This window comes from Mus caroli, unplaced genomic scaffold, assembly GCF_978045245.1.
Source record: "Mus caroli unplaced genomic scaffold, Mus_caroli_1 scaffold_4, whole genome shotgun sequence".
Classification (NCBI taxonomy): Eukaryota; Metazoa; Chordata; class Mammalia; order Rodentia; family Muridae; genus Mus; species Mus caroli.
This window is the reverse complement of record NW_028227259.1, coordinates 142,705,310-142,730,194: the sequence shown is the minus strand read 5'-3', so window position 1 is coordinate 142,730,194 and position 24,885 is coordinate 142,705,310. Positions and strand designations below refer to the sequence as shown.

Here is a 24,885-nt window from a genome sequence, read left to right as displayed (position 1 = left end):
TGTTGTGATTTATATCTACACATTTACATATATTAATCATTTCTCTATCTTTTTTTAATTAGGTATTTTCTTCATTTACATTTCCAGTGCTATCCCAAAAGCCCCCATACCCTCCCCCACCCACTCCCACTTCTTGGCCCTGGCATTCCCCTGTACTGAGGCATATAAAGTTTGCACGACCAATGGGCCTCTCTTTCCACTGATGGCCGACTAGGCCAACTTCTGATACATATGCAGCTAGAGACACGAGCTCTGGGGGGTACTGGTTAGTTCATAATGTTGTTCCACCTATAGGGTTGCAGATCCCTTTAGCTCCTTGGATACTTTCTCTAGCTCCTCCATTGGGAGCCCTGTCATCCATCCAATAGCTGACTGTGAGCATCCACTTCTGTGTTTGCTAGGCCCTGGCATAGTCTCACAAGAGACAGCTATATCAGGGTCCTTTCAGCAAAATCTTGCTAGTGTATGCAATGGTGTCAGCGTTTCGAGGCTGATTATGGGATGGATCCCCGGATATGGCAGTCTCAAATTTAATTTAATATAATCAACGTTCGATGTTTGTTAATTTTGTTCTGAATAGGACAATATTCTAAGAGTAAGTGTAGAAATCACTATTTTGTTGCAGAGTTTATTCTGTGACACTATATCTAGTATTTGTTTTATGAAATTAAGTTCACATATTGATACATATACATTTAGAGTTGCAATGTTATAAGGATCACAGTTCCCTTAAAGTGCATAAAGTGGTCTATATGATTGTGATCAGCTTTAGTTAGATATCAGAATAATAATGCATGCTCATTTCCTCTGTTGATATTTGAGGGTTGGGTATATTTCTTGGAGTCAGCAAAACAAATTATGATTGCTAATCCAATCTGCTAGTCTGCGTATTGCTTGTTTGTGTGTGTGTGTGTGTGTGTGTGTGTGTGTGTGTGTGTGTGTGTGTGTGTGTGTGTAGACAGGCTCATTATCTTGGCTGGTCTGTAACTGGCTATGTAGACCAGGTTGGATGAAACACATCATGATCTGCCTGCCTGTGGCTCCTGAGTTCTGAGGTTAAAGGATGCATCACTACTTTCAGCCTTAGTCTCTGTCCTTTGCTAAAGTCGTTGAAACCATTTATTTTCATATTTCTTATTGAAAGGCATGCACTTGTTCTTATTTTACTGAATGGCACTTTCTGGCCTTGTTTTGGTCCTCTTTTTAAACAACTGCCTCAGCAGGTTTAAAACTTATTCCCCTCTCACTCTTGGCTGCAAATACGTTTTTCTTCAGTCCAAATTGTTCTTTCTATTATGTAATACAAGCAGGCTTCATTGTGAGCAATTCTTTAGGAAATTCATTAGGGTGACATATATATATATATATATATATATATATATATATATATATATATGCTTCTCCTTTGATTGTAATCAATAGGTTTTTTATATATTAATATTTTCAAATGCCCTTATATTTTAAACATGAAATATATCTTTCAAAGATCCCCTGGCTTTCTTGTTTACCACTGAAAAGACAGGAATCATGCTGATGGACTTCTCTCTCTCTTTTTTTTTTAATTACGTATTTTCCTCAATTACATTTCCAATGCTATCCCAAAAGTCCCCCATACCCTCCCCCACTTCCCTACCCACCCATTCCCATTCTTTTGGCCCTGGCATTCCCGTGTGTTGGGGCATATAAAGTTTGCAAGTCCAATGGGCCTCTCTTTCCAGTGATGGCCGACTAGGCCATCTTTCGATACATATGCAGCAAGAGACAAGAGCTCCGGGGTACTGGTTCGTTCATCATGTTGTTCCAACTATAGGGTTGCAGATCCCTTTAGCTCCTTGGGTACTTTCTCTAGCTTCTCGATTGGGAGCCCTGTGATCCATCCAATAGCTGACAGTGAGCATCCACTTCTGTGTTTGTTTGGCCCCGGCATAGTTTCACAAGAGAGAGCTATATCTGGATCCTTTCAGCAAAATCTTGCTAGTTTATGCAATGGTGTCAGCGTTTAGAAGCTGATTATGGAATGGATCCCTGGATACGGCAGTCTCTAGATGGTCCATCCTTTCATTACAGCTCCAAACTTTGTCTCTATAACTCTTTCCATGGGTGTTTTGTTCCCAATTTTAAGAAGGGGCACAGTGTCCACACTTTGGTCTTCATTCTTCTTGAGTTTCATGCGTTTATCAAATTGTATCTTATATCTTGGGTATCCTAAGTTTTGGGCTAATATCCACTTATCAGTGAATACATATTGTGTGAGTTCTTTTGTAATTGTGTTACCTCACTCAAGATGATGCCCTCCAGGTCCATCCATTTGGCTAGGAATTTCATAAATTCATTCTTTTTAATAGCTGAGTAGTACTCCATTGTGTAAATGTACCATATTTTCTGTATCCATTCCTCTGTTGAGGGGCATCTGGGTTCTTTCCAGCTTCTAGCTATTATAAATAAGGCTGCTATGAACATAGTGGAACATGTGTCCCTCTTACTGGTTGGGACATCTTCTGGATATATGCCCAGGACAGGTAATACTGGATCCTCCAGTAGTACTATGTCCATTTTTCTGAGGAACAGCCAGACTGATTTCCAGAGTGGTTGTACAAGCTTGCAATCCCACCAACAATGGAGGAGTGTTCCTCTTTCTCCACATCCTCGCCAGCATCTGCTGTCACCTGAATTGTTGATCTTAGCCATTCTGACTGGTGTGAGGTGGAATCTCAGGGTTTTTTTTTTTTTTTTTTTTTTTATGCTGGCTATCCTTCTTTTTTTTTTGATTTTTAATATTTTTATTACATATTTTCCTCAATTACATTTCCAATGCTATCCCAAAAGTCCCCCATACCGCCCCCCACTTCCCTACCCACCCATTCCCATTCTTTTGGCCCTGGCATTCCCCTATATTGGGGCATATAAAGTTTGCAAGTCCAATGGGCCTCTCTTTCCAGTGATGGCCGACTAGGCCATCTTTCGATACATATGCAGCTAGAGACAAGAGCTCCGGGGTTCTGGTTAGTACATCATGTTGTTCCAACAATAGGGTTGCAGATCCCTTTAGCTCCTTGGGTACTTTCTCTAGCTTCTCCATTGGGAGCCCTGTGATACATCCAATAGCTGACTGTGAACATCCACTCCTGTGTTTGCTAGGCCCTGGCATCGTCTCACAAGAGACAGCTATATTTGGGTCCTTTCAGCAAAATCTTGCTAGTGTATGCAATGGTGTCAGCGTTTAGAAGCTGATTATGGGATGGATCCCTGGATACGGCAGTCTCTAAATGGTCCATCCTTTCATCACAGCTACGAACTTTGTCTCTGTAACTCCTTCCCTGGGTGTTTTGTTCCCAATTCTAAGAAGGTGCACAGTGTCCACACTTTGGTCTTCATTCTTCTTGAGTTTCATGCGTTTATCAAATTGTATCTTATATCTTGGGTATCCTAAGTTTTGGGCTAATATCCACTTATCAGTGAATACATATTGTGTGAGTTCTTTTGTGATTGTGTTATTTCACTCAAGATGATGCCCTCCAGGTCCATCCATTTGGCTAGGAATTTCATAAATTCATTCTTTTTAATAGCTGAGTAGTACTCCATTGTGTAAATGTACCATAATATCTGTATCCATTCCTCTGTTGAGGGACATCTGGGTTCTTTCCAGCTTCTGGCTATTATAAATAGGGCTGCTATGAACATAGTGGAGCATGTGTCCTTTTTACTGGTTGGGACATCTTCTGGATATATGCCCAGGAGAGGTATTGCTGGATCCTCCGGTAGTACTATGTCCAATTTTCTGAGGAACAGCCAGACTGATTTCCAGAGTGGTTGTACAAGCTTGCAATCCCACCAACAATGGAGGAGTGTTCCTCTTTCTCCACATCCTCGCCAGCATCTGCTATCACCTGAATTTTTGATCTTAGCCATTCTGACTGGTGTGAGGTGGAATCTCAGGGTTGTTTTGATTTGCATTTCCCTGATGATTAAGGATGTTGAACATTTTTTCAGGTGTTTCTCTGCCATTCGGTATTCCTCAGGTGAGAATCCTTTGTTCAGTTCTGAGCCCCATTTTTTAATGGGGTTATTTGACTTTCTGGAGTCCAGCTTCTTGAGTTCTTTATATATATTGGATATTAGTCCCTTATCTGATTTAGGATAGGTGAAGATCCTTTCCCAATCTGTTGGTGGTTTTTTTGTCTTGTTGATGGTGTCTTTAGCCTTGCAGAAGCTTTGTAGTTTCATGAGGTCCCACTTGTCAATTCTCGATCTTACAGCACGAGCAATTAATGTTCTATTCAGGAATTTTTCCCCTGTGCCCATATCTTCAAGGCTTTCCCCACTTTCTCCTCTATAAGTTTCAGTGTCTCTGGTTTGATGTGAAGTTCCTTGATCCACTTAGACTTGACCTTAGTACAAGGAGATAGGAATGGATCGATTCGCATTCTTCTACATGTTAACAACCAGTTGTGCCAGCACCATTTGTTGAAAATGCTGTCTTTCTTCCACTGGATGGTTTTAGCTCCCTTGTCGAAGATCAAGTGACCATAGGTGTGTGGGTTCATTTCTGGGTCTTCAATTCTATTCCATTGGTCTATTTGTCTGTCACTATACCAGTACCATGCAGTTTTTATCACAATTGCTCTGTAGTAGAGCTTTAGGTCAGGCATGGTGATTCCACCAGAGGTTCTTTTATCCTTGAGAAGAGTTTTTGCTATCCTAGGTTTTTTGTTATTCCAGATGAATTTGCAGATTGCACTTTCTAATTCGTTGAAGAATTGATTTGGAATTTTGATGGGGATTGCATTGAATCTGTAGATTGCTTTTGGCAAGATAGCCATTTTTACAATGTTGATCCTGCCAATCCATGAGCATGGGAGATCTTTCCATCTTCTGAGATCTTCTATAATTTCTTTCTTCAGAGACTTGAAGTTTTTATTATACAGATCTTTCACTTCCTTAGTTAGAGTCACGCCAAGATATTTTATATTATTTGTGACTATTGAGAAGGGCTCAGGGTTGTTTTGATTTGCATTTCCCTGATGATTCGGGATGTTGAACATTTTTTCAGGTGCTTCTCTGCCATTCGGTATTCCTCAGGTGAGAATTCTTTGTTCAGTTCTGAGCCTCATTTTTTAATGGGGTTATTTGACTTTCTGGAGTCCACCTTCTTGAGTTCTTTATATATATTGGATATTAGTCCCTTATCTGATTTAGGATAGGTGAAGATCCTTTCCCAATCTGTTGGTGGTCTTTTTGTCTTATTGATGGTGTCTTTTGCCTTGCAGAAGCTTTGCAGTTTCATGAGGTCCCACTTGTCAATTCTCGATCTTACAGCACAAGCCATTGCTGTTCTATTCAAGAATTTTTCCCCTGTGCCCATATCTTCAAGGCTTTTCCCCACTTTATCCTCTATTAGTTTCAGTGTCTCTGATTTTATGTGAAGTTCCTTGATCCACTTAGATTTGACCTTAGTACAAGGAGATAGGAATGGATCAATTCGCATTCTTCTACATGATAACAACCAGTTGTGCCAGCACCATTTGTTGAAAATGCTGTCTTTCTTCAACTGGATGGTTTTAGCTTCCTTGTCGAAGATCAAGTGACCATAGGTGTGTGGGTTTATTTCTGGGTCTTCAATTCTATTCCATTGGTCTACTTGTCTGTCACTATACCAGTACCATGCAGTTTTTATCACAATTGCTCTGTAGTAGAGCTTTAGGTCAGGCATGGTGATTCCACCAGAGGTTCTTTTATCCTTGAGAAGAGTTTTTGCTATCCTAGGCTTTTTGTTATTCCAGATGAATTTGCAGATTGCACTTTCTAATTCGTTGAAGAATTGAGTTGGAATTTTGATGGGGATTGCATTGAATCTGTAGATTACTGTTGGCAAGATAGCCATTTTTACAATGTTGATCCTGCCAATCCATGAGCATGGGAGATCTTTCCATCTTCTGAGATCTTCTATAATTTCTTTCTTCAGAGACTTGAAGTTTTTATTATACAGATCTTTCACTTCCTTAGTTAGAGTCACGCCAAGATATTTTATATTATTTGTGACTATTGAGAAGGGCTCAGGGTTGTTTTGATTTGCATTTCCCTGATGATTCGGGATGTTGAACATTTTTTCAGGTGCTTCTCTGCCATTCGGTATTCCTCAGGTGAGAATTCTTTGTTCAGTTCTGAGCCTCATTTTTTAATGGGGTTATTTGACTTTCTGGAGTCCACCTTCTTGAGTTCTTTATATATATTGGATATTAGTCCCTTATCTGATTTAGGATAGGTAAAGATCCTTTCCCAATCTGTTGGTGGTCTTTTTGTCTTATTGATGGTGTCTTTTGCCTTGCACAAGCTTTGCAGTTTCATGAGGTCCCACTAGTCAATTCTCGATCTTACAGCACAAGCCATTGCTGTTCTATTCAAGAATTTTTCCCCTGTGCCCATATCTTCAAGGCTTTTCCCCACTTTATCCTCTATAAGTTTCAGTGTCTCTGATTTTATGTGAAGTTCCTTGATCCACTTAGATTTGACCTGAGTACAAGGAGATAGGAATGGATCAATTCGCATTCTTCTACATGATAACAACCAGTTGTGCCAGCACCATTTGTTGAAAATGCTGTCTTTCTTCAACTGGATGGTTTTAGCTTCCTTGTCGAAGATCAAGTGACCATAGGTGTGTGGGTTTATTTCTGGGTCTTCAATTCTATTCCATTGGTCTACTTGTCTGTCACTATACCAGTACCATGCAGTTTTTATCACAATTGCTCTGTAGTAGAGCTTTAGGTCAGGCATGGTGATTCCACCAGAGGTTCTTTTATCCTTGAGAAGAGTTTTTGCTATCCTAGGCTTTTTGTTATTCCAGATGAATTTGCAGATTGCACTTTCTAATTCGTTGAAGAATTGAGTTGGAATTTTGATGGGGATTGCATTGAATCTGTAGATTACTGTTGGCAAGATAGCCAGTTTTACAATGTTGATCCTGCCAATCCATGAGCATGGGAGATCTTTCCATCTTCTGAGATCTTCTATAATTTCTTTCTTCAGAGACTTGAAGTTTTTATTATACAGATCTTTCACTTCCTTAGTTAGAGTCACGCCAAGATATTTTATATTATTTGTGACTATTGAGAAGGGTGTTGTTTCCCTAATTTCTTTCTCAGCCTGTTTATCCTTTGTGTACAGAAAGGCCATTGACTTGTTTGAGTTAATTTCATATCCAGCTACCTCACCGAAGCTGTTTATCAGGTTTAGGAGTTGTCTGGTGGAATTTTTAGGGTCACTTATATATACTATCATATCATCTGCAAAAAGTGATATTTTGATTTCATCTTTCCCAATTTGTATCCCTTTGATCTCCTTTTGTTGTCCATTACTCTGGCTAGGACTTCAAGTACAATGTTGAATAGGTATGGAGAGAGTGGACAGCCTTGTCTAGTCCCTGATTTTAGTGGGATTGCTTTAAGCTTCTCACCATTTACTTTGATGTTGGCTACTGGTTTGCTGTAGATTGCTTTTATCATGTTTAGGTATGGACCTTGAATTCCTGATCTTTCCAAGACTTTTATCATGAATGGGTATTGGATCTTGTCAAATGCGTTTTCCGCATCTAACGAGATGATCATGTGGTTTTTGTCTTTGAGTTTGTTTATATACTGGATTACATTGATGGATTTCCATATATTGAACCATCCTTGCATCCCTGGGATGAAACCTACTTGGTCAGGATGGATGATTGTTTTGATGTGTTCTTGGATTCAGTTAGCAAGAACTTTATTGAGGATTTTTGCATCAATATTCATAAGGGATATTGGTCTGAAGTTTTCTATCTTTGTTGGGTCTTTTTGTGGTTTAGGTATCAGAGTAATTGTGGCTTCATAGAATGAGTTGGGTAGAGTACCTTCTGTTTCTATTTTGTGGAATAGTTTTTGAAGAACTGAGATTAGATCTTCTTTGAAGGTCTGATAGAACTCTGCACTAAACCCATCTGGTCCTGGGCTTTTTTTGGTTGGGAAACTATTAATGACTGCTTCTATTTCTTTGGGGGATATAGGGCTGTTTAGATCATTAACCTGATCTTGATTCAACTTTGGTACCTGGTATCTGTCTAGAAACATCTCCATTTCATCCAAGTTCTCCAGTTTTGTTGAGTATAGCCTTTTGTAGAAGGATCTGATGGTGTTTTGGATTTCTTTAGGATCTGTTGTTATGTCTCCTTTTTCATTTCTGATTTTGTTAATTAGAATGCTTTCCCTGTGCCCTCTAGTGAGTCTGGCTAAGGGTTTATCTATCTTGTTGATTTTCTCAAAGAACCAGCTCCTTGACTGGTTGATTCTTTGAATAGTTGTTCTTGTTTCCACTTGGTTGATTTCACCCCTGAGTTTGATTATTTCCTGCCGTCTACTCCTCTTGGGTGAATTTGCTTCCTTTTGTTCTAGAGCTTTTAGGTGTGTTGTCAAGCTGCTAATGTGTGCTCTCTCTAGTTTCTTTTTGGAGGCACTCAGAGCTATGAGTTTTCCTCTTAGAAATGCTTTCATTGTGTCCCATAAGTTTGGGTATGTTGTGGCTTCATTTTCATTGAACTCTAAAAAGTCCTTAATTTCTTTCTTTATTGCTTCCTTGACCAAGGTATCATTGAGAAGACTGTTGTTCAGTTTCCATGTGAATGTTGGCTTTCTATTATTTATTTTATTATTGAAGATCAGCCTTAGTCCATGGTGATCTGATAGGATGCATGGGACAATTTCAATATTTTTGTATCTGTTGAGTCCTGTTTTGTGACCAATTATGTGGTCAATTTTGGAGAAGGTACCACAAGGTGCTGAGAAGAAGGTATATCCTTTTGTTTCAGAATAGAATGTTCTGTAGATATCTGCCAGATCCATTTGATTCATAACTTCTGTTAGTTTCACTGTGTCCCTGTTTAGTTTCTGTTTCCATGATCTGTCCATTGGTGAAAGTGGTGTGTTGAAGTCTCCCACTATTATTGTGTGAGGTACAATGTGTGCTTTGAGATTTACTAAAGTTTCTTTAATGAATGTGGCTGCCTTTGTATTTGGAGCATAGATATTCAGAATTGATAGTTCCTCTTGGAGGAGTTTACCTTTGATGAGTATGAAGTGCCCCTTCCTGTATTTTGATGACTTTGGGTTGGAAGTCAATCTTATCAGATATTAGAAGGGCTACTCCAGCTTGTTTCTTCATACCATTTGCTTGGAAAATTTTTTTCCAGCCTTTCATTCTGAGGTAGTGTCTATCTTTTTCTCTGAGATGAGTTTCCTGTAAGCAGCAAAATGTTGGGTCTTTTTTGTGTAGCCAGTTTGTTAGTCTATGTCTTTTTATTGGGGAGTTGAGTCCATTGATATTAAGAGATATTAAGGAAAAGTAATTGTTGCTTCCTGTTATTTTTGTTGTTAAAGTTGGCATTCTGTTCTTGTGGCTGTCTTCGTTTAGGTTTGTTGAGGGATTACCTTCTTGTTTTTTCTAGGGCATGGTTCCTGTTCTTGTATTGGTTTTTTTTTTTTTTCTGTTATTATCCTTTGAAGGGCTGGATTCGTGGAAAGATAATGTTTGAATTTGGTTTTGTCGTGGAATACTTTGGTTTCTCCATCTATGTTAACTGAGAGTTTGGCTGGGTATAGTAGCCTGGGCTGGAATTTGTGTTCTTTTAGTGTCTGTATAACATCTGTCCAGGATCTTCTGGCTTTCATAGTCTCTGGTGAAAAATCTGGTGTAATTCTGATAGGCTTGCCTTTATATGTTACTTGACCCTTTTCCCTTACTGCTTTTAATATTCTATCTTTATTTAGTGCATTTGTTGTTCTGATTATTATGTGTCGGGAGGAATTTCTTTTCTGGTCCAGTCTATTTGGAGTTCTGTAAGCTTCTTGTATGTTCATGGGCATCTCTTTCTTTAGGTTTGGGAAGTTTTCTTCTATAATTTTGTTGAAGATATTTGCTGGCCCTTTGAGTTGAAAATCTTCATTCTCATCTACTCCTATTTTCCGTACGTTTGGTCTTCTCATTGTGTCCTGGATTTCCTGGATGTTTTGAGTTAGGATCTTTTTGCGTTTTGTATTTTCTTTGATTGTTGTGCATATGTTCTCTATGGAATCTTCTGCACCTGAGATTCTCTCTTCCATCTCTTGTATTCTGTTGCTGATAATCGCATCTATGGTTCCAGATTTCTTTCCTAGGGTTTCTATCTCCAGTGTTGCCTCATTTTGGGTTTTCTTTATTGTGTCTACTTCCCTTTTTAGGTCTAGTATGGTTTTGTTCATTTCCATCACCTGTTTGGATGTATTTTCCTGTTTTTCTTTAAGGACTTCTACCTGTTTGGTTGTCTTTTCCTGTTTTTCTTTAAGGACTTCTACCTGTTTGATTGTGTTATTCTGTTTTTCTTTAAGGACTTGTAACTCTTTAGAAATGTTCTCCTGTAATTCTTTGAGTTAGTAAAGTCCTTCTTGATGTCCTCGACCATCATCATGAGATATGCTTTTAAATCCAGGTCTAGCTTTTTGGGTGTGTTGGGGTGCCCTGGACTTGTCGAAGTGGGAGTGCTGGGTTCTGATGATGGTGAGTGGTCTTGGTTTCTGTTAGTAAGATTCTTATGTTTACCTTTTGCCATCTGGTAATCTCTGGAGTTAGTTGTTATAGTTGTCTCTGTTTAGAGATTGTTCTTCTGGTGATTCTGATTACGGTCTATCAGCAGACCTGGGAGACAGGCTCTCTCCTCTGAGTTTCAGTGGTTAGAGCACTCTCTGCTGGCAAGCTCTCCTCTTACAGGAAAGGTGCACAGATATCTGGTGTTTGGACCTCCTCCTGGCCGAAGAAGAAGGCCCAAAACAGGACCTTTCCCAGATGCTGTGTTGCTTTGGCAGGTCACAGAAGCTGTCAGCTTCTGTGGTGCACACTCTCACCTGTGCAGTCTAATTTCCTAAGTTCGGCAGAGTCCCGGAACCAAGATGGCGCTCCCTGCTCCTGAGGCAGAGGGCTCCCATCTGGACTTCTCTTTATATATGAGTTAGTCCCTCCATTTTACCTTCCAGTACACTTTTTTATTTTGTGTATTCACTGCCTTACCTTTAATGTGAAATGGGTAGTTTTTCTCTGCTCTTTTCTGGGTTGTATTCTTTATCCACTGTATAATTTAAGATTTCTTTCCTTCAGTTTGGGAACTTCTGTTTTGTAATTTTTTGAGAAAAGGAAATCATTTTCTATCCATTTGACATAGAATTTGTGTCATTTTTCTATGATGAAACTTATTGAATTATTTTTCTCCCCAAAAGTTACATGTTCCATTGAACTGTTTAACAAATTTATCAATAAGCATGACTGAATGGTCCTACAAATCTTATTTGTCTTCATGCTCTCAAATTCTGTCTTCTATATCCATTCTATTTCTGAGACTTTCTGCTGAAATGTGTATTTAACTTGATTTTTTTCAGTCTTCATTTCTCTTTGTTTTTCTTCTCTATGTCTATTTAAAATTCCACTTTAATATTCTAATTAGATATCTTTATTTCTTTCAGCTTTTGGTATTCTTTTTGGATTAATTCAGCAGATAGGCTTATGTTCTTTGGATTCTTTGAATATATTTATAATTGCTTTAATTGCTTATCTTGTACTTACATTTTGGATTTTGGGGGTTACTGTAACAAGGAAGGATAATTGATAAAGTATGCTTTAGAACTGAGAAATTCCCATCTGTGGTTACATCAATGAATACATTTTGTTATTATTTTTCTTAATTCATGTAATTTTCTCCATTCATTTGGAGTTTTTCTCACTGTTCAAGAAAGCCTAGGATATAGTGCAGTTGTGGTGATGGTTTCTTCTCTAGGCATGAGTTCAGTGCTCCAGGATCTCACTCCATTGGGCATTTTTGTTTAAGATAATCTGAGAAAAAGAGGTAAGTTTGTGCACTTACATCATGCAGAACAGTCCCATCTCTCAGAAAAATTAGTCTCAGAGATCCTATACACCAGGTCAATCTATGTTACTAAGAAAGGAGAAAGGATATAGAAATTTTCCAAAAATAGAAATTACATAAGATATAAAAATTGAGAAATTGGCAGGATTTCCTACATTGACCTTGGATGTGATATAAACGAAAAATAGCTCAAGAGGTAAAGGAGAATGCAGTAGAGCTCTTAAATTATTAAATTATCTTATTGCTCTACCTAGAACTTCAAGTACTATATTGAAGAGATATGAAGAGAATGGACAGACTTGCTTTTTCCCTGATTTTGTGGAATTGCTTGAAATGTCTTTCCATATAATTTGATGTTAGCTTTTGGCCTGCTGTATATTGTTTTTATTGTGTTTAGGTTTGTGTCTGTCTTGAATCCCTGATCTCTCCAACACTTTTAACATGACAGGTATTGGATTTTCTCAAAGGCTTTTTTATCACCTAATGAGATGATCATGATCATGTAGTTTTTCTCTCTCCATTTGTTTATACGGTAAATTACATTGACAGGTTTTGTGTATTGAACTACCTCTGAATCCCTGGGATGAAGCATACTTGAGTATAGTGTATTCTTGAATTCAGTTTGTGGATATTTTATTAAGTATTTTTGCATCATGTTCATAGAAAAATTTGGTCTGAGATTCTATTTATTTATTTACCTATCTATTTATTTAGATATTTTCTTCATTTACAATTCAAATGCTATCCCGAAAGTCCCCTATTTACTCCCCCAACCCTGCTCCCTAACCCACCCACTCCTGCTTCCTGTACTGGGAAGCAGGCATTCCACTGTACTGGGGCATATGATCTTCACAAGACCAAGGGTCTCTCCTCCCATTGATGGCTGACTAGGCCATTCTCTGCTACATATGCAACTAGAGACACAGCTCTGGGGGGTACTGGGTAGTTCATATTGCTGTTCCTTCTATAGGGTGGCAGACCCCTTTAGATCTTGGGTACTTTTCTAGCTCCTTCATTAAGGGCCCTTTGTCCCATCTAATAGATGACTGTGAGCATCCACTTCTGTATTTTCCAGGAACAGGCATAGCCTCACAAGAGATAGCTATATCAGGGTCCTGTCAGCAAAATCTTGCTGGCATGTACAATAGTGTCTGGGTTTGGTGGTTGTATATGGGATGGATCCCCTGGTGGGGCAGTCTCTGGATGGTTCTTCCTTTAGTCTCAGCTCCAAACTTTGTCTCTGTAACTCCTTCCATGGGTGTTTTGTTCCCCATTCTAAGAAGGAATGAAGTATCCACACTTTGGTCTTCCTTCTTCTTGAGTCTCATGTGTTTTGAAAATTGTATCTTGGGTATTCTAAATTTCTGGACTAATATCCGCTTATCAATGAGTGCATATCATGTGTGTGCTTTTGTGATTCAGTTATCTCACTCAGGAGGATATCCTGCAGACCCATCCACTTCCCTAAGAATTTCATATTCATTGTTTTTAATAACTGAGTAGTACTCCATTGTATAAATGTACCACATTTTCTATATCAATTCCTCTGTTGAGGGACATCTGGGATCTTTCCAGATTCTGGCTGTTATAAATAAGGCTGCTATGAACATAGTGGAGCATGAGTCTGCCATGGACCTACCTCAGTCGACCCCCTCAATCCACAGGAGAAATCAGGGTTCCGGACAGGTGGGCAAAGAGTTGGAGAGAAATGACAAACAAATGACAAACTCCACAGGGGAGTGTGCTGTATCTGAATGTAATTTTTAAAATCGAGCATCAAACTTTTTATACAGAAGAAAATAGGGAAGTTAGGTGACACATCAGCAAGGTAAAATGCGGTTACCAGATGCTTAATGACTCTTACACAAAACAGAGGAATGCAAACATAAAGATAGGCAGGAACTGGGCAATAAAGCAACTGAGACAAAGTCAGCTTTATCTAAGGTCAGCTATATTCTTAGAAGCCAGGTGTGAAGTCTTTATACTCCCTGGGCAAGGTCTTTCACTCCCAAGTCATGGATCTAATTAGGGAGTTCTGCTCTAGCTAACCTAAATACTCTAAAACCACAGCCCGATCTACTTCCTAAACCATTGTAAATTCCTGTATATTGGAGCGACTTGGCTTTTTTTTCTAAGTTATAGTGTGGGGGGACTTTCTACTAATCAGTAATGTAGTCTGCCATACATAACTATAATATGAATTTTAAACTGACTTTGATAAGCTTGCCCTGAAATTTCTAACTCTATTTAGTAGATAGTAATGCCTGATTTCTTTCACTATTTCTCTTAAAATACTAGAGGCAATTCTGAATGTCACTGAATAGGCAACATTCTTACTGAATTCCAAGCCCAGGGTCCGCTCAAGGACTACCTAGGGCTTGGTGAAGGCCAGGAAACAGTTCGATTTTGCTTATGTATTTGACAAGTCATTGCTTGGAGGCACCTATAATAAAACAATACTGAAAGAAAGCACACAGATCCCTTCCCAAGGACAAGTTTAGAGCATTCGTTATACTGGATGCCACAGTTCCAGGAGACTAAGTTTCTGTGAACTTTTCACCTCAGGACTATGTCCAGGTTTTTTGGCCTGTCAAATGGTTCACTACTGGAGAGGATGCAAAATGAGTCCTTATTACAAGTTGGAACATCTTCTGGGTATATATCCAAGAGAGGTATTGCTGGATCTTCCAGTAGTACTATATCCAATATTCTGAGGAACCACCAGACTGAATTCCAGAGTTGTTGTTCCACCTTGCAGTCCCACCAGAGCAATGGAGGAGTGTTCTTCTTTCTCCACATCCTGGACAGCATCTGCAGTCACCTGAATTTTTGATCTTGGCCATTCGGACTGGTGTGAGGTGGAAACTCAGGGTTGTTTTGTTTTGCCTGATGATTAAGGATGTTGAACATTTTTCAAGTGCTTCTCAGCCATTCACTATTCCTCAGTTGAGAATTCTTTGTTTAGCTCTATATCCCATTTTTTAATAGGGTTATTTGATTTTCTGTAGTCCATCTTCTTGAGTTCTTTCTATATATTGGATATTAGTCCCCTATTTGATTTAGGATTGCTAAAAATCCTTTCCCAATCTGTTGGTGGCCTTTTTGTCTTATTGACAGTGTCTTTTGCCATACAGAAGCTTTGCAATGTTATGAGGTTCCATTAGTCGATCCTCAATTTTACAGCACAAGCCATTGCTGCTTTTCTGTTCAGGAACTTTTCCCCTGTGCCCATAACATCAAGGATTTTTGCCAACTTTCTCCTCTATAAGTTTCAGAGTCTCTGGTTTTATATGGAGTTCCTTAATCCACTTAGACTTGAGCTGTGTACAAGAAGACAAGAATTGATGAATTTGCATTCTTCTACATGATAACCTCCAGTTGTGCCAGCACCATTTGTTGAAAATGCTGTCTTTCTTCCACTGGATGGTTTTAGCTTCCTTGTCAAAGATCAAGAGACCATTGGTGTGTGGGTTCACTTCTGGGTCTTCAATTGCATTCCATTGATCTACCTGTCTATCGATGTACCAGTGCCATGCAGTATTTATCACAATTGCTCTGCAGTATTTTTAGTATTTGTAGTATTGTATTATGTTTATCACGTAGTAATTGAGGTCAGGCATGGTGATTCCACCAGAGGTTCTTTTATTGTTGAGAATAGTTTTTCCTATCCGAGAGATTTTGTTATTCCAGATGATTTTGCAAATTGCCCTTTCTGATTCAGTGAAGAATTGAGTTTGAATTTTGATGTGGATTGCATTGAATCTGTAGATGTCTTTTGGCAAGATAGCCATCATTACTATATTAATCCTGCCAATCAATGAGCATGGGAGATCTTTCCATCTACTGAGATCTTCTTCAATTTCTTTCTTCAGAGACTTGAAGTTCTTATCACACAGATCTTTCACTTCCTTAGTTAGAGTCACTCCAAGGTATTTTATACTATTTGTGACTATTGAGAAGGGTGTTGTTTCCCTAGTTTCTTTCTCAGCCTGTTAATTCTTTGTGTAGATAAAGGCCACTGATTTGATTGAGTTAATTTTATGTCCAGCTATTTCACTGAAGCTGTTTATCAGGTTTAGGAGTTCTCTGGTGGAATTTTTAGGGTTACTTATATATACTATCATATCATCTGCAAATAGTGATATTTTTACTTCTTCCTGTCCAGTTTGTATCCCCTTGATCTCCTTTTGTTGTCGAATTGCTCTGGCTAGGACTTCAAGTACTATATTAAATAGGTAGGAAGAAAGTGGGCAGCCTTGTCTAGTCCCTGATTTTAGTAGGATTGCTTCAAGCTTCTCTCCATTTAGTTTGATGTTGGCTAGTGGTTTGTTGTACATTGCTTTTATCATGTTTAGGTATGGGCCTTGAATTCCTGATTTTTCCAAGACATTTATCATGAATGGGTGTTAGATTTTGTCAAATACATTTACAGCATCTAGTGAGATGTCCATGTGGTTTTTGTCTTTTAGTTTGTTTATATAGTGGATTACATTGATGGATTTCCATATATTAAACCATCACTGCATCCCTGGAATGAAGTTTACTTGGTCATAATGGATGATTGTTTTAATGTGTTCGTGGATTCTGTTAGTAAGAATTTTATTGATATTTTTGCATCGATATAAATAAGGGAAATATGTCTGAAGTTCTCTTTCTTTGTAGGGTCCTTATGTGGTTTAGATATGAGAGTAATTATGGCTTCATAGAATGAATTGGGTAGAGTACCTTCTGTTTCTATTTTGTGGAATAGTATGAGGAGAAATGGAATTAGGTCTTCTTTGAAGGTCTGATAGAACTATGCACTAAACCCATCTGGTCCTGGGCTTTTTTTTGCTTTTTTTTTTTTTTTTTTTTTTTGAGACTGTTAATTACTGCTTCTATTTCTTTAGGGGATATGGGACTGTTTAGATCATAAATCTGATTGTGATTTAATATTGGTACCTGGTTTCTATCTAGAAATTTGTCCATTGCATCCAGGTTTTCCAGTTTTGTTGAGTATAGGCCTTTGAGGTAGGATCTGATGATGGTTTGGATTTCCTCATGTTCTGTTGTTATGTCTTACTTCTGATTTCTGATTTTGTTTACTAGGATACTGTCCCTGTGCCCTCTGGATAGTCTGGCTAAGTACTTATCTATCTTGTTGATTTTCTCAAAGAACCAGCTCCTAGATTGGTTGATTCTTTGTATAATTCTTTTTGTTTCCCCGTGGTTGATTATAGTCATGAGTCTGATTATTTCCTGCTGTCTACTCCTCTTGGGTGAAATTGCTTCCTTTTGTTCTAGAGCTTTTAGGTGTGTTGTCAAGCTGCTAATGTGTGCTCTCTCTAGGTTCTTTTTTGGGGGCACTCAGAGCTATGAGTTTTCCTATTAGGAATGTTTTCATTGTGTCCCATAAGTTTGGGTATGTTGTGGCTTCATTTGCACTAAACTAAAAAGTCTTTAATTTCTTTATTTCTTTCTTCACCAAGTTATCATTGTGTAGAGTGTTGTTCAGCTTCCACATGCATGTTGGATTTCTATTATTTATGTTGTTATTGAATATCAGCCTTAGTCCATGGTAATCTGATAGGATGCATGGGATAATTTAAATATTTTGTATCTGTTGAGGCCTGTTTTGTGACCGACTAAATGGTAAATTTTGGAGAAGGTACCATGAAGTGCTGAGAATAAGGTATATCCTTTTGTTTTAGGATAAAATGTTCTGTAGATATCTGTTAAATCCATTTGTTTCATAACTTCTGTTAGTTTCAGTGTGTATCTGTTTAGTGTCTGTTTCCAGGATCTATCGATTGATGAGAGTCGGGTGTTGAAGTCCCCCACTATTTTTGTGTGAGGTACAATGTGTGCTTTGAGCTTTACTATAATTTCTTTAATGAATGTGGATGCCCATGCATTTGGAGCATAGATATTCAGAATTGAGAGTTCATCTTGGAAGATTTTACCTTTGAAGAGTATGAGGCACCCCTCCTTTTCGTTTTTTGATATCAATTTTACTCGATATTAGAATGGCTTCTACAGCTTGTTTCTTCAGACCATTTGCTTGGAAAATTGTTTCCCAGCCTTTTACTCTGAGGTAGTGTCTGTCTTTTTCCCTGTTTCCTGTAGGCAGCAAAATGTTGGGTCCTGTTTATGTAGCCAGTCTGTTAGTCTATGACTTTTTATTGGGGAATCGAGGCCATTGATATTAAGAGATATTAAGGAAAAGTAATTGTTGCTTCTTGTTATTTTGTTGTTAGAGTTGGGTTTCTGTTCTTGTGGCTACCTTCTATTAGGTTTGTTGAAGGATTACTTTCTTGCTTTTTCTAGGGTGTAGTTTCTGTCCTTGTATTGGTGTTTTCCCATTTTCTTTTATAATTTTGTTGAAGATATTTACTGGCCCTTTAAGTTGAAAATCTTCATTCTCATCTATACCTATTATCCGTAGGTTTGGTATTCTCATTGTGTCCTGGATTTCCTGAATGTTTTGAGTTAGGATCCTTTTGCATTTTGCATTTTATTTGATGTTGTGTCCATGTTTTCTATGGAATTTCTGCACCTGAGATTCTTTCTTCCATCTCTTGTATTCTGTTGCTGATGCTCACATCTATGGTTCCTGATTTCTTTCCTAGGGTTTCTTTCTCCAGAGTTGTCTCCCTTTGGGTTTTAATTATTGCTTTTACTTCCATTTTTAGATCTTGGATCGCTTTGTTAAATTCCATCACCTGTTTGGTTGTGTTTTCCTGTAATTCTTTAATGGAATTTTATGCTTCCTCTTTAAGGACTTCTACCTGTTTAGCAGTGTTCTCCTGTATTTCTTTAAGTGAATTATTAATGCCTTTCTTAAAATCCTCTACCACCATTATGAGATGTGATTTTAAATCCAAATCTGGCTTTTCAAGTGTGTTGGGGTATCCAGGACTCGCTATGGTGGGAGTGTTTGGTTCTGATGATGCTAAGTGGTCTTGGTTTCTGTTAGTAAGATTCTTTTTTTTTTTTTTTTTTTTTTTTTTTTTTTTTTTTTGGTTTTTCGAGACAGGGTTTCTCTGTGTACTGGCTGTCCTGGAACTCACTTTGTAGACCAGGCTGGCCTCGAACTCAGAAATCCACCTGCCTCTGCCTCCCGCGTGCTGGGATTAAAGGCGTGCGCCACCACGCCCGGCAGTAAGATTCTTAAGTTTGCATTTCACCATCTGGTAATCTCTGGTATTAGTTAATGTAGCTATCTCTGACTGGAGCTTGTTCCTCCTGTGATTCTGTTAGCCTGTCAGCACTCCTGGGAGTCCAACTCTCCCCTGAGTCTCTGTGGTCAGAACACTCTCTGCAGACAAGCTCTCCTCTGATGGAGAAAGTGTACAGAGGTCTAGGTCTCAGCTCTGCCTCTTGGCTGAAGATGAAAGCCTGAAGGGACCCTGTCCAAGAAGCTATGTTGCTTCTGCAGCCCGTGTGCTCTCCTTCTCAGACTGGTCTCTGAGGGACCCAGATACAAGATGGCATTCTCATCTGTTTCCAGGGTCAGAGCCCTCCCTGGAGGCCGACTCTCCTTTGGCAGAGAAAGTGTGCGGAGGTCTGAGTTTCAACTCTGCCTCCTGGCTGAAGATGTAGGCCCAAAGGGACCCTGTCGAAGAAGCTATGTTGCTTCTGTAGCTCATGCACTCTCTGTGCAGACTGATCTCTGAGGGACCTGAGATATTTATTTATTTATTGGTTTTATTTCAAGGCAGGGTTTCTCTGTATAACCCTGGCTCTCCTGGAACTCACTCTGTAGACCAGAATGGCTTTCAAATCAGAAATCTGCCTGCCTTTGCCTCCCAAGTGCTGAGATTAAAGGCATGTGCCATCACTGGTCAGCTGAGATTCTCTTTAATGTTGGTTCTTGATGTGGTGTAGTTATAAGGATGACTGTGGCCACAAAAAGGAGTTTGGCAATATTCCTTTTGTTTATTTTTTGGAATAGTTTGAGGAGTCTTGGCAATAGCTTTTCCTTGAAAGTCTATTAAACTCTGCACTAAAACCATGTGTTGAGAGCGCAGGGTCGGCTGACACCCGCCAGCTACCTACGACCCCCGCCACAGGATTTTGAGACTGCTGGTGAGTGGAACACAGCTTCTGCTCCAGTCCAATCACGCGGGACCTGAGACTGCTTTGGTTGGGGAGGCAGAAATCCAGCCTGAATAGGGCCACAAGCCTCTCCGGTCAGAAAAGCGCCAGGGTAGCTAGGGCGCAGGGTCGGCTGACACTCCCCAGCTACCCACAACACCCGCCACAGGATCTTAAGACTTCTGGTGAGTGGAACACAGCTTCTGCTCCAATCCAATTGCACGCGGGACCTGAGACTGCATTAGTTAGGGAAGCAGAAAACCGGCCTGAGTAGGACCACAGGCCTCTTCCAGCCGGACCAGCACCGGGGTAGCTAGAGCGCAGGGTCGGCTGACACCCGCCAGCTACCCACGACCCCCGCCACAGGATTTTGAGACTGCTGGTGAGTGGAACACAGCTTCTGCTCCAATCTTTAAACAGTGACAACGACAACAACTAACCCCAGAGATTACCAGATGGCGAAAGGTAAACGTAATAATCTTACTAACAGAAACCAAGACCACTCACCATCATCAGAACCCAGCACTCCCACTTTGCCCAGTCCAGGGCACCCCAACACACCGGAAAAGCTAGACACGGATCTAAAAGCATATCTCATGATGATGGTAGAGGACTTCAAGAAGGACTTTAATAACACACTTAAAGAAATACAAAGGAACACTGGTAAACTGGTAGAAGACAGTAAAGAGGAAGCAGAAAAATCCCTTAAAGAATTGCAGGAGAACACTGCTAAAGAGTTACAAATCCTTAAAGAAAAACAGGATAACATAATCAAACAGGTAGAAGTCCTTACAGAAAAACAGGAAAACACATCCAAACAGATGATGGAAATGAACAAAACCATACTAGACCTAAAAAGGGAAGTAGACACAATAAAGAAAACCCAAAATGAGGCAACACTGGCGATAGAAACCCTAGGAAAGAAATCTGGAACCATAGATACGAGCATCAGCAACAGAATACAAGAGATGGAAGAGAGAATCTCAGGTGCAGAAGATTCCATAGAGAACATCGGCACAACAATCAAGGAAAATGTAAAATGCAAAAAGATCCTAACTCAAAACATCCAAGAAATACAGGACACAAAGAGAAGACCAAACCTAGGGATAATAGGAGTGGATGAGAATGAAGATTTTCAACTCAAAGGACCAGCAAACATCTTCAACAAAATTATAGAAGAAAACTTCCCAAATCTAAAGAAAGAGATGCCCATGAACATACAAGAAGCCTACAGAACTCCAAATAGACTGGACCAGAAAAGAAATACCTCCCAACACATAATAATCAGAACAACAAATGCTCTAAATAAAGATAGAATACTAAAAGCAGTAAGAGAAAAAAGGCCAAGTAACATATAAAGGCAAGCCTATCAGAATTACACCAGATTTCTCACCAGAGACTATGAAAGCCAGAAGATCCTGGACAGATGTTATACAGACACTAAAAGAACACAAACTCCAGCCCAGGCTACTATACCCAACCAAACTCTCAATTAACATAGATGGAGAAACTCTCAATTAACATAGATGGAGTATTCCAGAACAAAACCAAATTCACACATTATCTCTCCACAAATCCAGCCCTTCAAAGGATAATAACAGAAAAAAACCAATACAAGGACAGGAACCACGCCCTAGAAACAACAAGAAGGTAATCCCTCAACAAACCTAAAAGAAGACAGCCACAAGAACAGAATGCCAACTTTAACAACAAAAATAACAGGAAACAACAATTACTTTTCCTTAATATCTCTTAATATCAATGGACTCAACTCCCCGATAAAAAGACATAGACTGGCTACACAAGACTGGCTACACAAACAAGACCCAACATTTTGCTGCTTACAGGAAACTCATCTCAGAGAAAAAGATAGACACTACCTCAGAATGAAAGGCTGGAAAAAAATTTTCCAAGCAAATGGTATGAAGAAACAAGCTGGAGTAGCCATTCTAATATCTGATAAGATTGACTTCCAACCCAAAGTCATTAAAAAACACAGAGAGGGACACTTCATACTCATCAAAGGTAAAATCTTCCAAGAGGAACTATCAATCCTGAATATCTATGCTCCAAATACAAAGGCAGCCACATTCATTAAAGAAACTTTAGTAAATCTCAAAGCACACATTGCACCTCACACAATAATAGTGGGAGACTTCAACGCACCACTTTCACCAATGGACAGATCATGGAAACAGAAACTAAACAGGGACACAGTGAAACTAACAGAAATTTAGAATCAAATGGATCTGGCAGATATCTACAGAACATTCTATCCTAAAACAAAAGGATATACCTTCTTTTCAGCACCTCATGGTACCTTCTCCAAAATTGACCACATAATTGGTCACAAAACAGGCCTCAACAGATACAAAAATATTGAAATTGTCCCATGCATCCTATCAGATCTCCATGGACTAAGGCTGATCTTCAATAACAAAATAAATAATAGAAAGCCAACCTTCACGTGGAAACTGAACAACACTCTTCTCAATGAACCTTGGTCAAGGAAGGAATAAAGAAAGAAATTAAGGACTTTTTAGAGTTCAATGAAAATGAAGCCACAACATACCCAAACTTATGGGACACAATGAAAGCATTTCTAAGAGGAAAACTCATAGCTCTGAGTGCCTCCAAAAGGAAACTAGAGAGAGCACACATTAGCAGCTTGACAATATACCTAAAAGCACTAGAACAAAAGGAAGCAAATTCACCCAAGAGGAGTAGACGGCAGGAAATAATCAAACTCAGGGGCGAAATCAACCAAGTGGAAACAAGAAGAACTATTCAAAGAATCAACCAATCAAGGAGCTGGTTCTTTGAGAAAATCAACAAGATAGATAAACTCTTAGCCAGACTCACTAGAGGGCAAAGGGAAAGCATTCTAATTAACAAAATCAGAAATGAAAAAGGAGACATAACAACAGATCCTGAAGACATCCAAAACACCATCAGATCCTTCTACCAAAGGCTATACTCAACAAAACTGGAGAACCTGGATGAAATGGAGAAGTTCCTAGACAGATACCAGGTACCAAAGTTGAATCAAGATCAGGTTAATGATCTAAACAGCCCTATATCCCCCAAAGAAATAGAAGCAGTCATTAATAGTCTCCCAACCAAAAAAAGCCCAGGACCAGATGGGTTTAGTGCAGAGTTCTATCAGACCTTCAAAGAAGATCTAATCCCAGTTCTTCACAAACTATTCCACAAAATAGAAACAGAAGGTACTCTACCCAACTCATTCTATGAAGCCACAATTACTCTGATACCTAAACCACAAAAAGACCCAACAAAGATAGAAAACTTCAGACCAATATCCCTTATGAATATTGATGCAAAAATCCTCAATAAAGTTCTTGCTAACCGAATCCAAGAACACATCAAAACAATCATCCATCCTGACCAAGTAGGTTTCATCCCAGGGATGCAGGGATGGTTCAATATACGGAAATCCATCAACGTAATTCAGTATATAAACAAACTCAAAGACAAAAACCACATGGTCATCTCGTGAGATGCGGAAAAAGCATTTGACAAGATCCAACACCCATTCATGATAAAAGTCTTGGAAAGATCAGGAATTCAAGGCCCATACCTAAACATGATAAAAGCAATCTACAGCAAACCAGTAGCCAACATCAAAGTAAATGGTGAGAAGCTGGAAGCAAACCCACTAAAATCAGGGACTAGACAAGGCTTACCACTCTCTCCATACCTATTCAACATTGTACTTGAAGTCCTAGCCAGAGCAATTCGACAACAAAAGGAGATCAAAGGGATACAAATTGGAAAAGATGAAGTCAAAATATCACTTTTTGCAGATGATATGATAGTATATATAAGTGACCCTAAAAATTCCACCAGAGAACTCCTAAGCCTGATAAACAGCTTCGGTGAAGTAGCTGGATATAAAATTAACTCAAACAAATCAATGGCCTTTCTCTACACAAAGAATAAACAGGCTGAGAAAGAAATTAGGGAAACAACACCCTTCTCAATAGTCACAAATAATATAAAATATCTTGGCGTGACTCTAACTAAGGAAGTGAAAGATCTGTATAATAAAAACTTCAAGTCTCTGAAGAAAGAAATTATAGAAGATCTCAGAAGATGGAAAGATCTCCCATGCTCATGGATTGGCAGGATCAACATTGTAAAAATGGCTATCTTGCCAAAAGCAATCTACAGATTCAATGCAATCCCCATCAAAATTCCAAATCAATTCTTCAACGAATTAGAAAGTGCAATCTGCAAATTCATCTGGAATAACAAAAAACCTAGGATAGCAAAAACTCTTCTCAAGGATAAAAGAACCTCTGGTGGAATCACCATGCCGGACCTAAAGCTTTACTACAGAGCAATTGTGATAAAAACTGCATGGTACTGGTATAGTGACAGACAAATAGACCAATGGAATAGAATTGAAGACCCAGAAATGAACCCACACACCTACGGTCACTTGATCTTCGACAAGGGAGCTAAAAACATCCAGTGGAAGAAAGACAGCATTTTCAACAAATGGTGCTGGCACAACTGGTTGTTAACATGTAGAAGAATGCGAATTGATCCATTCCTATCTCCTTGTACTAAGGTCAAGTCTAAGTGGATCAAGGAACTTCACATCAAACCAGAGACACTGAAAATTATAGAGGATAAAGTGGGGAAAAGCCTTGAAGATATGGGCACAGGGGAAAAATTCCTGAACAGAACAGTAATGGCTTGTGCTGTAAAATCGAGAATTGACAAGTGGGACCTCATGAAACTGCAAAGCTTCTGCAAGGCTAAAGACACCATCAATAAGACAAAAAAACCACCAACAGATTGGGAAAGGATCTTCACCTATCCTAAATCAGATAAGGGACTAATATCCAATATATACAAAGAACTCAAGAAGGTGG

At 39.0% G+C, this 24,885-nt stretch overlaps 1 protein-coding gene across 1 annotated transcript in view; it reads left to right on the top strand.

The window, feature by feature from the left end:
• LOC110294097 (cytochrome P450 3A13-like) overlaps positions 1 to 24,885 on the top strand; it is a 110,280-nt gene that overhangs the window by 43,103 nt on the left and 42,292 nt on the right. The gene's annotated exons all lie outside the window — the stretch shown is intronic.